At 52.6% G+C, this 17,037-nt stretch overlaps 1 protein-coding gene across 1 annotated transcript in view; it reads left to right on the top strand.

Annotated features, from left to right (window-relative positions):
* Window positions 1-17,037, top strand: part of ZMIZ1 (zinc finger MIZ-type containing 1) — a 235,731-nt gene that overhangs the window by 62,071 nt on the left and 156,623 nt on the right. The window contains exon 3 of the mRNA XM_006915482.3: window positions 6,336-6,424. The gene's annotated coding sequence lies outside the window, so the exon portion shown is untranslated. The remainder of the gene's footprint in view (window positions 1-6,335; window positions 6,425-17,037) is intronic.

Here is a 17,037-nt window from a genome sequence, read left to right as displayed (position 1 = left end):
TCACAGGATGCTATTTGCTACCTCCTTGCCTTTGCACATACAAGCTCTTTTGCTACCTCTCACCTTCTCAGAAAACTCCTCCAAATCCTCTTAAACCCAACTCTTGTCCGTTCCTCTGGGCTGCCTCCACTCAGGACTCCTGCCTTCATACTCCCATCGGGTATTCCACTGGTCTGGAACCTAATCCCACTGTGTTTGGGTGCATCCACCCCAACCAGTTCCTAGACCTGGTTCCCCTTGAGTTCTTAGAGGAAAGGGAGGATTTTCTAGAAGAATATGCCTCAGGGTGCGGCACAGAGAAGTGCTCAGTGAAGAAACAGGGCCAGCAAAGAAGAGAGAAGTAGGGACCACGGAGAGAAAGAGAAAGACAGGAGTGCACGAAACAGCTGCTCCCAGCCCCTCCACACCACGCTAGCCTACTTCCTGCCAGGGAGGTCATTCTCAGCAACACATGGGGAGCCTGAAATAGACACATGGGGGCCTCGACGGTGCACTGTCGCAGCCCAAAGCTAAGCACCCCCCTCCCCCCATTCCTTGAGTACTGAAGCTCCCTCTCCTAGGACCCTGACTCTGTGTCTAAGACCCCCTCCCCCAGCAGTGCCCAGGCCTCACCCCTTTGTTCCTGCTAACTTTGTTTTATAAATAAACTATATAAATAGGCTCCTCTGATTCCTCGGAGCTCGCAGCGTTTAAGGACTGGGGCACTGCTGCAGGCATAATTGTACTACCGAATCCATCAGCTGCCTAATTACCATTCATTTTGCATTTATTTCTGCTAATTAAAAAGAGAGAAACTCCTAACAACTTTTACGTAAATACTATATTTGTTCTATGTTAAGATGGGATGCTAATTTGCTAGTGATTAGCTGATTATCTAATTTTATAGCTGACACACAGAATGGCCTTGTCTCCCCTTCGCACCCCAGACGGCACTCAAGGTCCCCGATCAGGTGTTGGAGGAAAGGGTCAAAGGAGGTCCCCATGGGTGGTTAGAGGGTCTGCCTGAGGCCCAGGGGTCACCAACAGCCCCATACATCATTGGGGTTCAGGGGTCCAGGCTGACTCACAGAGATTTACTATTTCTGTACAGATGGAGAAACTGAGTTCTAGCATCTCCCAACAAGACAGTGATAGAGATGGACCCCTGACCCAGGTGTTTGGACTCCCCTCCAGTGCTCGCCCCACTGCGTGGAGCTATTGTCAAGAGGAATTTGCAGGGCAATGGCTTAATCTGCAGCTGGAGAATATCTGGACCAAAGACTAGCATGAGAAGTAGAGGAAAGAAGTAGCCTGGCCTGAGCCCATTGCATAAACCAAACCCTCTGTACCCTTCTGAAACCTCTACCTCCTCCCACTTCCCCATCTACTAATGGAGGGCTCTGCTCCCATAGCCGCCTGGCCACACTTGCCAAGGCTTGCTCTCCCAGCCTAGGCCAGCTTCCGGAGGACCAGCCTGAACCCGCTCCAGGACCTTACACACTGTGGGCCATTAGGACATGTGCAAGGGTCTGAATTTCAGATCTTAATACTATGTATTATTGTCACGTGAATTAGAAAAAATATAATTAATACATCAGACCTTTGATTTCAAAGATGATACTACTTTCGTTAAGTAAAAGGAAAGTGATTGGGTTAAAGCGATTTAAATAACAATACATAAATAATTTAGATGGAACCTGGATATGACTTAAAGTATCTAGTAACTGAAGTTGGGGAGACACTCGGGGAGGGTCTGAGAACACCAGGTCAGGAGACCAAGTGGGTGAGGCCAGGGTCATAAGCGGCAGGGATTTGAGGGCAAGGTTGGCCGGTTCCGGGCCTTCAGGCCACCACTGCCCCATCCCGGGTCCAGGATGACAGCGCCCCTGGGTCATGTCCTTCTCTCCCCAGCCCTATAGTCAGTAGGAATTAGCCCACTAGAGAGGAATCATTTGCCTTCCAAGATGGTTTTAGGGAAGCCAGGAAGTCAGACTTCGCTCCATCTCACCCCGAGTCACCATCTGTAGATAAGTGACTTCACAGGGACACCTTGGCTGGCCTGGCTTCCCAGGCATTGACGGTCAAGACCCTGAATGACTCTTTGCTCTCTTTCTTCCTAGATAGTCAGAAAATGGCCAGTTCTAGACATAAAGGGAGAATGGCTTTGACTAGGCCGGGTGTCATCTGGGTGGCCAGGGAAATCAGGGCCAGGATCAGCATGGCCTTTTGGAAATCTCAGAGACCAGGATTCCGGTCCTGGCTGCACTTTCTGGAGTCTCCTCCTCCGTAAATTGGAGACTGCCGTGCTTTCTTCCCAGGGGCGCTGGAAGGAGCCTGAGAGCCATGTGCAAAGCGCCCCTCGGAGAAGTGCTTAGTGCAGCTGGTGGTGAGCCCAGTTACCCGCCCAGAGCCCCCCTTGGCTAGCCACCCGCCGCCACCGTGTCGCTGCGATGTGACCCTGCTGCCGCCAGAGATCTCCCGCTCATCTGCCCTTTTATCACCCTGCACACAATCGGGGGAAGCCTGGAAGGCCGCTGGGGCCAGGCAGATGGAAAACAAAGAGAGAAAACAAAGGCGCTGCTCCGAGGAGGCCAAAAGGCAGGGTGACTCCTCCCTCCCCACCCCCACCCCCACCCCTCGCCTGGCCAGCCCGTCCCACCAGCTCCAGGCCTTGGCCACCCCCAGGCTGCCGGCAGTCTGCCCCACCCCTGTAGAGACTAACTTCAGACCTCACGTAGTATCACCTATCGCTGGGTGACCCTTGGCAAGTCACTTTTCCAAGCCACCCTTTTCTTATCTGTAAAATGAGGGAGTTGGACAGCAAGCTACTTGACCTTAGGCAAACTCTGTCTCCTTATCTCTGCCAGGAGTCCTTTCTGGGGCCGGCTCAATCCATCTCTAAGACACCCCACTAACCCCAGAAAGTCAGGTTGGGTGCCCACTTCTGCCCATAAAGAGGACCCCAGCATGCCCTGGGCAGCAAGGCAAGCAGGAGGTCATTTTCTGCAGAGATCTCGGTGCTGGGTGTGTAAGCGTTTGTGCAGAGTGAACGGTGTAATCAGAAGGGTGCTTAACTCGGTGTCAGCCCTTGGTGGCTGCTGCTGTTGGAGCCTCTGAGGGAGGGAAAACTCTCCTGGGCCCCCTAAAGCAGTAAGTAGCAAGGAGCAGTGGTTGAGGGTTCATAACTTCGCCAAGGCCAGGCTATCTGGGTTCTATCACAGCTGTGTGACCTTTGGGCTGCTTAACCCTTCTGTGTTTGTGTTCTCATCGGCTAAAATGGGTATAGTACCAACCTCACAGGCTGTGGTGAGATTAAGTGAGTTAATTCACATAATGTACTTCAAACAGTATCAGATAAAGGTCCATTAATGTTAGGTACTATTATCGTTAGTTTTCATCACTATTATTAATCAGAGGTGGACATACTAGGAGACTCATGGAGCTTCAGCCCCCAAGCCCCTCCCCTGAACCACGAGGGTGAAAGTGGGAGTTTTGCCGGCAGCGGTGGAGGGTTCTAGGTGGCAAGGGCACCATGTTGCTTTCAGGAGCATTTCTGTGTAAGCATTTCCCACCCCATAAGGCCACTCCCCACCCTGACTCCACATTCTCCTTCACCTCCTGATACCCACATCCTGTTCTCTGGGGGAGGTGCAGGCAGCTAGAACATGGGGCCTGAATTCCTAAGGCTCTAGGAATTTGTTGTCATTTATTTTCTCATTCTAAATATATATTTGTAATTTTATGTATATGTTTAAAGAGAACCTCCAAAATAGTGTAAGCTCCAGGCCCTGGACCACCACCAGCTTACTTCTGTTCCCATTATTATATTTCCAGGGCCAGCCCTGTCCTGCCCATTTTACAGCCCCAGCAGGAGGATAGCCTGGGCCGTGGAGCTGGAAGGACCTAACTGCTCTCCCTGTAGGCAGCTGTGTGTGTGCAGGCCTGCCTCTGAGCACCCCAGACTGCAATTCACACCCCATAGCCCAGGTTGAAGGAGCCCCAAGGAAGGCAGGCAGGAGAGTGGGACCCTGAGGGAAGTTCTCCTGAAGGAGACCCCAGACGTGCAGGGGTTCCTGCCCCTGTGCTATAGGCTGTCCTCCTCCCCACTCCCCACCCTTGTGCGCCCCAGTGGGCAGGCACAAGGAGCCGTTGGGACCGTGGGAAGCAGGTTGCTGAGTTGGAACAGTTGCCCCTGAGGCTGTCACCAGGGCGGCTGGCTGTGTGCCAAGCCCCTGGTTTAGTGCCGAGTGGAGGCCCAGGATGGCCTCTGCTCTCAGAGCTCTCAAAGTAGCTGGAACCACAAGATTCGCACCTGGAAGGGCAAAGAGTGGGCAGGGGTTGGTGGTATTAGGCTCTTTTGTCTCAGTGTATCAGAGGGAGGAGTCAAGAGACCCCATAGGTCGTGAGGACCGGACACTCAGAGAAGGCCTCCTGGAGGATGGGCCCTTGGCTGTGGAGGCTGCCAGAGGAGTGGACGCCTTGGGCCCAGGCACCTCCACTGGCAGTAAGGCCTTTTACCCTAGGCTCTGACAGGGACATTTATAACTCACAGCTGTGCTGTCCTGGGCCCAACTGACTGTGGTAAACCGATCTGGCTTCAGGAAGTCGCGTCCCGAGGCCACTCCCTATCCTGACCCCACACTCTCCTTCACCTCCTGACACCCACATCCTGTTCTCTGCAGGAGGGGCAGGCAGCTAGGGCATGGGGCCAGGGGCCCAGCCAGAGTCTACAACCCGTGGGCAGAGCAAAAGAGGTCAGAGAGACTCAGTGAGGCCTGAGAGTTGCAAGGTGGGGCTTCCGGGATCACCAGGGTCTACCCCTCAAGGCACACCAAGGGAGACCCAGGCATACAGAGAGCCAGAGGCCACCCTAAAAACCCACAGGAGCTGAAGACTTAAGAGCTCAGATTTTGGAGTTCAGGGGTGCGTTCTGTGCTTCACATTTAACCAAGAAAGAATTATATCTCTAGCCTCTGCTAAATAACCAACTCCAGCCTGGAGGATCCTAATGGAAAGGGCAGAGGGGAACCAGAGCCTCAGAGAATGCTGGGAAAAGACATCATCTTGGACCCCGGGCCTCTGTGTAGCCTGCAGCCCTACATTGGGACACTTCATTCTGGGACCAAATTCCTCACAGGCCTTGTGCCCATTTGCCTAGCTAGACTCTCACAACAGAGTTCACATTTGGAGAAAAGAATGATCTCACTCAGTGCTGGAAAGAGAGGACAGAATTAAAAGCATCCAATACTCCATAACTCTGACCCCCTTACCTCCCTTGGCCTTATTTATGAACTGATTCTTGGGTCCTGTCAACCAACCAACCCTCCTCATAGGACTGACTTTCTCCTTCCGTACAAAAAGAGGGTTGATAAACAATAGTGAGTTTGCCAAAGCTTGTCTTACGTAACCTGGTAACTTGTGACAAGATTCAAGAATTAGTATCCAAAGAACATGTATTTTTATTTCCGTAGTTATATACGTATTAAGATGTATTAGGAATATAAGTAACATATCAAGCCAATTATTTTGTGGATATGGTTGCTTTGGACAAGACCAGATTTATTGGGGCTAAATAGAGTGAGTCGAAGTAAAGATAAATGTTAATTAAGTCATCATACAGAGAGGACTCAGCTGGGACCAAGAGTCATGAAGGGCACAGGAGAAGACCGAAAGTTTGGGGAACACGAAATAAAAATCACCAGGGCTCTTCTCTGCCTTAAACTCTGTTTCTGGGTCTCCTTTATCAGTTTTAAGCAAAACCTCAGTCCTACACCCAGGAAGGGGACAAGGGGGGAATGAAAGCTGGTTTTCCTGGGGAGGTGCACATATATAAAATGGCTCCAAGTGTTGGTCAGAGGTCTGGTGAGCAATTCATAATGAGGAAAGAATTCAGTCAGGGGTCAAAGAGTGGCTTTGGAAGTGGCTGCCGGCCTGCTGTGTTAGATAATTCCCCGGAGCCAGGCAGGGCACAGAGAGAACACTGCAGGGGCTCATAGGCTCTGCTAAAAATACCCCCAACAGCTTCTCCCTGTCCCCCTGCCCGGGCACCGCACAGGAAGGCCATGGCTTTTTGCTTTTCTCACCAGGAAGAAAAAGACAACGCAGCTCCTGAGCCCGAGAAGAAACAAAACTTAGATATATTTTTTTAAAATTTTTAAGAATTTTACTAGGAGTTGGCTTGCTTGTTGAGGTGCAGCAGGCTGGGGAGACAGCCGGCTCTAATGCATCAGGCATCCCGAGGCATGCTTAAGTGGCCGAAGAGGACACAGAGATTAGCCTGGCAGTAAGAGACAGAAGTGGGAGAAAGTGGACTGCTTACCACTCACACATATCCGTCTCTCTTTCTGTGTACCCAGGACGAGGAGGCTGTTGACGTCAGACCAATGCTGCGAGGGGTGTGAGAAAAAGAGCCACCGTCCATCACTCAGCTTCAAGACCCAGAAAGGTAACACCAGACCCCCTGATGCCCTGAGGCCTAGGCCACACTGCCACCTGCACCTTGAGACCTGACCAGGGGCAAGGGTGGTCAGCCTTTTTTCCCAGCCCTTCTTAACGTAGACCGCAGGACTTTTCTGGAACTCCTTGTGCTTCTGGGCTTCAGTTTGTCTGTCTCTAAAATGGGTCTTCTACTTATCCAATTCTCAAGAATTCTATGAATCGTTTTGGCCTGACTGTTATTTGAAGTTAAGCCATCTTAGCAGCCTGGACCAGTTTGAACTCTGGGGGCATAGCCAGGGGTCCTAGCCCTTGTGGATGTAGCATTAAGGCTATAAAGTCACCAGGACCAGTTGGGGCTTGAGAAGAGAGAATTTTCTAAGGTGGGCTTGGCCAAAGAGGTGTCTCACTGGGATGTGGCTGTGGCAACATTTGAAACTCCGAAGTCAGTCTCAAATCTCTCTGACAGCTCTGTGTAAGAATTATTATCTGCTTTTTTAGACCACAAGACCATGGCACAGGGAAGTTAATGGGCTTGCCAGGGGTCCACAGCAAGCTCTGGCTGCATCAAAGCAGCGTGGCTGTATCCTATTTGCCATATCAGCTTCTCCATTTTACTACACTGCACTGGTCTGGCCCATCTTCCCCAGAAGTCCAGCTACTGATCCCAAGCAATGACCTGTCTTTATTGTGTGCCTGTGGAAGGACTTGTCGATCCATCCATCTACCCATCATTCATCTACTCACCTATCCATCTGTCCATCCTCCCATCCAACCACTTTCTTATTCAATCATCCTTTTATCTATCTACCCTCTCATTTCATCTACCCTCCCTCTCAATCATCCTTCCTGTCATTCATCCATCCACCTACTCATCTACTCATCCACCCATTCTTCCAACCATCTATGTACTCATTAATTCACACATCAAACACCCACTGCTCTCACACCAAGCCAGGCCTGCACTAAAGGATGGGTTTTGAAGATGGATCAGATCCAGTCCTTCTTTGAGGTGGTACAATCTACAATAGAGACAGACGCACGATCCCAGAGTCAGGCCCAATTCCATAAGCTCAAGGCTTGTGTAGTGTCTGTGACTGCATGGGAAGAGTAGAGGGGCAGTGTGCTAGCTCTGCAGGCAGGCATTTGGGGAAGGCTTACCAGGAGAGTGGTATTGTTCATTTATTCATGCTCCAAATGTTTTTTGAGAAAATACTTGATGTTTTGGAGACATAGCAGAGAATAAAACTGACAAAACTCCCTATCTTCATGGCGCTCACATTCTCATGAAGAGACATGGACAATAAATACCCAAAATGTGATATATAATATGTCAGATGATGCTAAGTTTTAAGAAGGGAAGTTAGCCAAGTAAAGGAACGGAATCTACAGGGTGAGGTAAAATATTCTTTGACAAAAGATGTTCAAGAAAGGCCTCTGACAAGGTAACATTTGAACAGAGACCTGTATGCAAGCAGGGGATGAACTGGGGTGCACTTGGCTTGTTCGAGGAAGTAGCAGGTAAGTCATGTGGCTGAAGTGAAATGAGGGGTAGGAGGAGAAGGCAGATAGATCCTGAAGGAGACCCACGCATGTAGATGAGCAAGAGTGAGCCGGGAGATGGCTGGGAAGCTTTGGCCCACATCCAGGTAGCTGTGGTGGTGGATTGGACTAGGGGCAGTAGGGGAAGAGATGGGAAGCCATCGACGTCTGAATATATTTTAAAGACCTTGCAGACAAATTTGCGGATGGTTTAGAGGTGGAGGATGGGAGAAGAGGGAGTCAAGGAAGACTCTTGGGTTTAGGACAGGAGCTACCATAGAACAGAAGTGGTCATTTACTCAGCAGGGATGCAGGCAAGGGAGGGATGACGGAAGCCAATGAATTGTATTTAGGTTTGAGATGGCTTTGAGACACCCAAGTGGAAAGGTCGAGTAGGCAGTTGAATAGATGAGTCTGGGAGGCAGAGTGCATCCCGCCTGGAGATATATATGTGGTATTTGTCGTGTATAGATGGTATTGCAAGCCATGAGGTCACCTCTGGAGTGAGTGGAGATAAAGCAGGTCAGAAGCCTGAGTCTGAGTCACCGGGCATCCAGCCCTTAGACTGGGGGAAGATGGGGTGAGGGCAGTAAATAAATGGAGAAGGTGCAGCCAGGGAGGGAGGAGAACTGAGATAGTGGGCTCTTCATGGAAGAGGAAGGTTTTGCTGACCAAGAAAGGAAAGGACACATCATGCAGAGAGAATAGCATGACAAAGGCTCAGAGGCCTCAAAAAATGAGCCATGTATGGACAGAAATGGTAGATAAGGAGGGGAGACCAGAGCAGCTTTCCCTTCCACACCTGGCCACACAGGGGCCAAGGCCCATGGGCATCTGGCTGGGCTGGGGATTAGCCCATATCCAGGACCCTCCCTGTCACCCTAGCTGGCACTCCCTGGTCTTGGCTGAGCCTCTTGCCCTAATGTCTGCATACTTTGCACTTTCTTTTAAGAAGCTTCACCTACCGCTCCTCACCTCCCACCTCTCCTCTGGGACTCTTGGGCCCCTGAGACCTCCCCTTGCCTAGTGCAGAGTTCATGGTGGTAGCTGCCTACAGTGGGAAGAGCACCCAGCGGCTTCCTATTATATCTGTAAGCACTGCCTGGATACTTTATCTTAAAAGAAACTGTAGATACTTCCAGGACTATATATGCATGTCAGAGCTGCCTGCTAGCACTCACCAGTTAGAGCAGACTCACCAGTTACAGCAGCTGAGCATGGTCCCTTTGCTGGACAAGTGTGTGCATGTTTGGGGGGTGGGAGGGAAGTGTCCACTCCTGTGCCTCTGTTGTTTAGCACTCAGCACTCAGCTCAGAGCAGACTCACCAGTTACAGCAGCTGAGCATGGTGCCTTTGCCGGACAAGTGTGTGCATGTCTGGGGGGTGGGAGGGAAGGCGTCCACTCCTGTGCCTCTGGTGTTTAGCACTCAGCACTCAGCTGTCAGTGGAGAGAATGGCCATGGCTCAGTCAGGAGAGGCTGCAGAGAGGAGCCACTCTCCCCCAAGAAGCCCCAATGCTGAGCAGGTGCTCAACGTGGTACTGGAGGTGGGAGAAGAGCATGCGGCCAGCCAGAGGTCTACAGAGATACAATCCAGTGCCACTGCCCAAGAGAATGCAGCTTGATGTGACTTTGCTATACCCTGAGAATAGGATGGCGTCCAGCAACAACACATTGACACCCTAGGCCCTTGGGGAGACGCGCCTCTGACTTTGCATCACTGGCTGGGAGAGCTGTGGGAAGCCTCTCTGATGATATGTGCCTCCATGGCAGGTCAGTGACAGGAGGCTTCAGGCAGTCTAATTAGTGGGCCAGGCGGATGGGACAAGCAATCCAATGCCTTAGACTCACTTTTCCTTAAGCCTGTCCTGGCCAAATCTCTCCCTAAATCCTCCCACTGCCTGGGTGACATCGGGCAGGAGCGGACTTATATCCCCATCGAACAGATGGGTAAATCAGGAGAGGGGAAAGGAAGAAGCTGGCATAATGCTACAGCTTATAAATGGCAGGGCGGAACTGTGAACCAGGTCAGTCTGAATCCCAAGCACTCTTACCGCTGCCCTCTACCATCTCATGGGCTCTTCTGCAGTATTCAGACTTGCAAGCACTTTCACGTAAACCACCTTTCCAACTTCCTCATTGTGTAGATGAGGCAACAGAAAACATAAGACATTTGCCCATGGCCACACAGCAAGTTAAGGGCAGAACCTATACCAGAATCTGATCTAGCCCACTGTGTCCACCCACCTCCATCCCCTATAAACAGATACAGGTATCCTGTTCAGGACCCTGCCCACTTCCATAGAAGGCACTCACCGCCTTCTATGCTCCCTTAGCCTTTGGCACTCGCTCAGGTTGAAGGCACCAAGTTCCTCATCAGAAGGCTCCATTGTGCCTATTGTTTAAATATAGATTACTAATGAAATGCTTTTTCATTGCCTTCCCAGTGAATAGTTTTCGGGTAAAGTTAATTTGCAGTGTTATGTAAATTCTGTTTAACTTCAATCAAGTTTCTAATTATGTTTTTACCGCAGTAATTCCCATTTGATTTGTCATCTCCTGTTAGGTATTTAATGTTCGGTGGGCGGGTGTGCTTTCCTTCTGTCTCTGTTTTCCAAGGCCCCCTCCTCCCTGACCCCCGTTGCCTTTCCATCTTCCTCCTTCACTCCTGCCTGCTTCTTTCATCCCCTGCCCCTTCCCTGTGAATCATTTCCCACCTCCTCTCCTTTCTTTCTTCCTTTCCTTCCTCCTCTTGCCCAGATACTCCTTCCCCTCCCATTTGCCTCTGCTCTTTCTGACTTGGTTTTTGCTCTCTCCACCCTCTCCCACCCCGACCCTAGCCCTCTCTTTCTCTGTCCTTGTTTGTACCCCATGTTCTCCCCTTCCACACATTTTTTTCTTCCTCATTTCTCTCCCTCTTCCTCTTCCACCCTAGCGACCTCAGAAACCACGTGCAGGGGCCACTCTATGTGTCTGGTACAGACAGAGGATAAGAGGTGGGGCTGGCTGAGTGTGCATCCCTGCAGAACTTGGGGCCTGGCCCTCGGAACCTGGTCAAGCGCTCTGTAGAGGATGGAGCTAGCTCCGTGCTGGGGGCCTTCAAGTTGCCGATCCCTCATCTGTAAAATGGGTGACGACATTACCCACCTCTTAGGGTCGTGATGAGGATTTAATGAGATAACATATGAAGAAGGGCTTAGCAAGAGGCCTGAGGGGGATTGGTTTTTATTTGAGAACTCTAGGCTTTGCCCTTAATATCTTTGTGGACTTCCTGAGGTGCTTCTGCAGTGGATTGCTATACTGCTGGAGTCCTGGGGGTCAGGCCTGAGGCCAGGGCAGGATGGAAGCTGGCTATAGACCCTCACAGAGTAGCTGGTGACAGTGGCCCCTCTGGAGCCTGGTCTCAGCCCTGCTTATCCAGAGATGTGACTTTTTCCTTCTTCCTTAGTAAGCCGGTCTCAGGGCTGTGGTGACAGGCCTGCCATCCTGGGGAGTGTCTGAGGCATAGACCCCCAAAGCTAAGAGTCCTCAAGGCCTTGGCCCACAGACCTTTCCCAAATAACAGATCAAAGGCAGAGCTCCTCCTGCCATGTTGGACTAGAGACCCCGTTCTCCACCCTTTCTCACGCCCTGGACACTCCCAAGGCTGGGCCATGGATTCCAGCCGCAAAACTACTGCTCGGGGTACAAGGTCTGTCTCTGCCTCACTGGGAGACTCCTCCCTGAGCCTCTGCTTCCCTCCTGCCCCACATCCAAGCTCTGGGATTCTTACTGCTGGCAGAGTGGCTAGTCAGAGCAGCTGGGTGGCCACAGTTTCCTAGCAGGCATCTGCCCTCTGGATGGGGAGGGCAGAAGGAAAACACCAGACAGACGGCCAGGAGGCGAGTGCTCCTCCCTCTCCTTCTCTCCTCTTTTCCCCTATTCCACTTGCTTCCCATCCAGTATGTCCCTGATGCGTGCAGGAAGCAGAAGACAAGTGTTTGGAGAAGGCATTCTTCTGGGTGTGGAAAGGCAGACCAGTCACTTGTCCTTCAGAGACACGAAACCTGAGCTGGCTCAGTCCCTGCCCCGCTGAGCCACATACCCACCTGACCTGCAGAGAGTGGCTGTGCGTGTGTGCGCGTGCATGTGTGTGTATCTGTGTGTCCCTGGTTTAGGAAACCTTAGCCAGTCACGTGACCACTTTCCCTATTTGTCTAAGTAAGCAGTTCAGGCTGGCCGCAGCCAGGCAGCTGAGACGTGGAGCCAGGGGAGGGGGCCACACTGGCGTGGGTGGTGGACAGATCACTGGGGACAGAGGGCAGCCCTGAGCCAGATCCTGCAGTTCTTGGGTCTCTGAATTTGGTGCGGGGAAGCCTGGCCTGGGAATGGCCCTGCTCTGACCCCCTGCCCTTACTGAACCTCCCCCACCTCCATCTGTCAAGAAAAGGTATTGTGCTTGTGCTTGCCGACTACAGAGAGCCCTCCCAGCCCTGAAACGGAGAGGGCAGATATCCTCTGTCCAGGAGGAGCTCGAAGAGACGGAGCCCTGGCCAGAGAGAGGGGCACATGTGGACACGGCTGCTGTCTGTCGTGTCCCCTGGAGTGGCTGGTGAGTCCTGGCCCCTCAGCAGGAGAGCCCAAGCCAGGAATTCTGACGTGCATCTGGCAGGTCACTGATTAATTCGACAGATTTAGCACCTACCGTGTGCTAGGACCTGAGCTGGGCAGGGGAGCAGAGTTGTCAGAACTCGAATCTTCCAGAACCTCTGTGGAACCTCCATACCTGTGACACACCTCCTGTATGTTGGATGGGCAGGACCATTTTTTAGGGAGCAAAGACCTTGTACTGTTGTCATGAAGCAGCCATGTCCCACCCCACTACTATTCCAGGAGGTCATGTGAAACCTCAGAGCTGGGCAGGGATCAACAGGCAAGGTGAGTCCCTTGTGGACTGAGCAGCCGGGCAAGGGTCCCCTTTCTCCAAAGAGGTGGGGGCTAGAGCTGATCACTTGACCTTCCAAAGTAGATGTGGCCAAAGTACAGAGGCCCTGAGCCCTGGACAACTGGGGGCCTTCTCCAAACCCACCTGGGCAGCAGAGCCCCAGGGGAAGTGGCTCAGGGAAGTCCCCCTGAGCAGGGCCTCCTTCGGCCTTCCTCCAGGTTTACCTGGCCTGTGTGGTATGGCTTAGCTATAGAGGGCACAGTGCTCCCGGGACTCGGAGGAGGAGGGCTATAGTGGCCTATGGGGGCCATGTTTCTGAGAGCCCACCTGCATTTATGTGTCTGTTTGTCCCCCTTTCTCTCTGCCTCTTCCCTGTCTCAGTCTTTGACAAACATTTCCTAGAAGCCAAGTCTATACCAGGCCTATGCTCAGTAAAAGACACATCTCTGGCCCTGGAGGTGCTCACTGTCAAGCTGGCATCAAGTAACATCTCGAGGTGGGCCGAGGGTCCAGGCTAAGGTGAAGCGCAGGAGAGAGGCAGCCATTGAGTGGGAATCAGGGTGTAGCAGACCCCACAGGCTGCCCTGGGTTCTGGGGAAGCTTAGGCATACTTTTCCAAAGATGAGGGGTGCCCAGGATGAGGGACGCCCAGGATGAGGGACACAGAGAGCTGGTATCAGGGCCACACAGAACATTGAAAGGCCTTGTCTCTCTTGTGATTGGATTTGGGGGTGTTCATCCTGGAGGGAGGTCCCATGGGCTCATTAGCTAAAGGCTGTTACAGCTGAGAATTTCTAGAGAAACTACAGAAAAGGGTTGGAGGTGGAGTGGCCGGTGGCTGAGCTGGTGATGTAGGCTAGCCATCTTGCCTCCCATGGCTAAATATGAATTCCGGGCCTGGATGTCTATAAAGCTACTAGGCTAGAGTCTCAGAATGCTACCTAGGTCTTTGTGTTCCCAGACTTGGCTTGCATGCCCCCAGGGTCAGGAGGTTCACTACTGTACATGGCTGTCTTAGAAACTCTTCCTGGTACCTTATACCCTGGCTACCCACCAGGGCTGAAGTCTGGCTTCTGCCTTCCACTCCATTCACCTCAGGCCCATAGACCTTAGGCCTTTAGCCTCCCTGACCGAGTTCCCCCCAAGATCTTCTCCCTCCAGGCAGAGCATCAGGGCCTGTTTGATTGGAGCAGTATGGATGAGTGTCCTACGCTGGGCAGCCCCACCTTCCCAGCATGGCCCCCTGGGCCATGGGGGACTGCTGTGGATTTGGCTGACATCCTTCATGGGGGAGGTCCCTGGGCTGCCCATGGTGCAGGCACGAGACCAGATCCCAGCTTTATCCCTGTCCCTGTGGTGATCTCAGGCAAGACCAGCCCATTCAGCCCCAAACCACCTGCCATCTGCGCTTTTCCCCAGCACTGAACTATGTGAGGCTTTTGTCCATTGTGGGCCCACAGGTATCTGAAAGGGTCCCTCTTTCTGGCCTGTTTGCTTTCTGAGGCTCCTGTTTGCCGACAGCCTTGGGAGAGTCCTGGGCTGCCATGGCCTCCCATAGCCTATGTCCTGGGAAACCAGGAGAGTTAGGGTGGGAGCCGGGGGCTTCTGTTCAAACATCTCCCCTTCACTTGGCCAGGCCACCAACCTCTCCACTCCCAGTGTATACCTGCTGGTGGACTGGTGAGCCCCCAGCTCCTGAGGCGCCGACACCGGATTGGGTTCACTTAAAGACCATAGGTGGTCCCTTAGCCCCTGGGTCAATCTCCCATCTCACTCAGACTCCAGCACTTTAAGGGTCCAAGTGAACAAAGCTGGGGTGGGTTGAAGGGATCTTGTTCTGGGTACTGCGTCTATGGTTTTACATCACGTTGTCCCCGGTGTGGGGGCTGCACTGCCTACCTAGGATGCCACACTTCTGCGAGAGGCGCTACACTGCTCATTTTTGACCAGTAAAAAGTCTACCTTTGAGGCCTGAAATTTGTCTCACTTTAGCTTCTCCCCTGGTCCTGGTCCCTTCTGCATGGCTCAGAAATGATACTGCCCCTTCATCCAGAGCGGGGGCAGGCAGTGATCCGATCCCCAGGGAGGGGCTGATCTCTGCTCAGCTGTGTCTAAAGTTGTGAATGCCTAGGAAAAAATCCCAGTGATACTTTTGTCAAGGCCTGTTACTGGAAAACAAATAGCTGAAGCTCTAGAGGTCAAGAGGCCAAAGGCGGCCACTGAGCAGGTCGGGGCAGCCTGCCCACTCCTGCTCCAGAAAACTTTGGTGCTTCTGAGGAGGCCTCCGCAGGGCCCTCCCTCTCTTCTGGGCTGGGTGGGGCCTGTGGGACAGGAAGCCAGAGTGAGCTTGGAGGATGGGACTCAGGGTGGCCTGGGTCTGAGCCAAGGATGAGGCGAAACCTAATGTTGGCCTAGCCCCAGGGCCACAGCCAACACAGGTCACTTGGCCTCAGCGAGTGGCCACCACCCCCGCAACAGGAAACCCTGCCCAGGCACCCCCTGTCCCACCCCATGTTCCCGAGGGTGGTGCTTCTACTATTTCCCGTGGGAGCTGCTGCCAGGAATCATGCCCTCTTGAGAGAGGAAGCTGGACCTCAGTTCTGGGGCTGCCCTGCCTCTGACCTGTTCTGACCCGCTCCAGTCAGTGGAAGGTCTGGGTCCACGCCCAGCCCTCATCCCACACTTGCAGATGACTTATCTTCTCCCAGACAGTCAGTCACCTTTAGGGGTCTGGAAAGGGAAACCTCACAGTGGGGCTAGGCCTGGGAGCCCAGAGACTGAGTCTAGGATCCCCTACCAGCTTGCTGGTGTCTTTGGGTGAGTCACTCAACCACTCTGGGCCTCATCTGTAGAAAGAAAGAGGAGAGGAAGAAGCTCTGCTCAGCTGTGAGCATCCCATAAAGGGTTTGGGGGTAGGATGAATTTATACCCTATAAGGACAACCAGGTTTGAGATTAACTGCCCAGACCGAGCCCCACACCCCCCGTGCCCCCGCCACTCATTATCCCAGACATCTTTGTCTCCAACCCATCCAAGGGCACTTTGTTTATGATGACCCTCAAGCAAGGTGAGAGACATGGGTGGCTGCCATTGTCCCCATGGGTGATAGGGTGGTGCTGGCATAGCCCCTCTCTGGGTCATCCCATCTCTGACATCATAGGGGCAAAGCTGGGTATCTCTGTGTCTGAAGGAACCCTCCCTTTTCCCTTCTCCCTCCTCCCAGGTGCTGGGAGGTGGAACATTCGCGATCCCTCTGCTCTGCTTAGGGGAATGGGCCGGGTTAGCGGGGCTGTGGGCCTGAAGCCGGGAAGGGGCAGTGCTGCGGGGCAGGCTCTCCCGCCGCTCCCACATCCTTCTCCTCCCTCCCGGTAGGTGCTCTGAGGCCTTGGATTTTCCTTTGGTTCTGATGTTGAGCCTAAGGTGCAGGGACAAATACTAAGAGCTACAAATGCTTCGATAGCACCCTGTGGAGGTGCTGCTCTAAAACTTTGTCTACAGAAGTTTATAGTCACTGTTGCAGCAACTCTGTGAGGTCACTACTCTTGTTGTCCCCCTTTCCAGAAGAGGAAACTGAGACACAGAGAGGCGAATACACCTGCCCAAGATACTTACGCTGGGCTTTGCACTAGGTAGCTGGCCCTAGAGTCGGTTTTCTTGGCTACCACGCTGCCTGCTTCTCTGACCCATGACACTTTCCCCAGCCCAGACCCAGCTCAGTATCAGCGGGGGTCGCAGCCCAGAGTATCAGTTGTTTCCCATAAAGGGCCGAAGGGAGGGTCAAGATGCAGAGGTGAGCAGGCCCAAGTTGCCATGACGTTGAGTGGGTTAACATAGACTCAGGACCATCCTGAGCTCATGGACTCGCTGAAAGCTTGTCAGCAACAGGGAAGACCTGTCTTTGAAAGGGATCCCACCCAGACCAGCAGCCCAAGCTCGTCCCCATGATTTAGTGACAGCTCAGCCTCCAGTAGCCTTGAACACATCACCCCTCTGAGCTTCAGCTTCTGTATCTGTCATATGGTCCTTTCAAAGCCAGTGTCATAAAGACCTGTGAGGAGTCCTTGAGATTCTGGAAACACACTGTCTGATCTCTTGTGGCCCCTTGGTGAGTGTTAATTTCCTTCTTAGCGTGTCAGGCCACAGGGACCAAGGCCTTCC

This window comes from Pteropus alecto, unplaced genomic scaffold, assembly GCF_000325575.1.
Source record: "Pteropus alecto unplaced genomic scaffold, ASM32557v1 scaffold155, whole genome shotgun sequence".
Classification (NCBI taxonomy): domain Eukaryota; kingdom Metazoa; phylum Chordata; class Mammalia; order Chiroptera; family Pteropodidae; genus Pteropus; species Pteropus alecto.
This window is presented reverse-complemented; position numbering and strand designations above follow the sequence as displayed.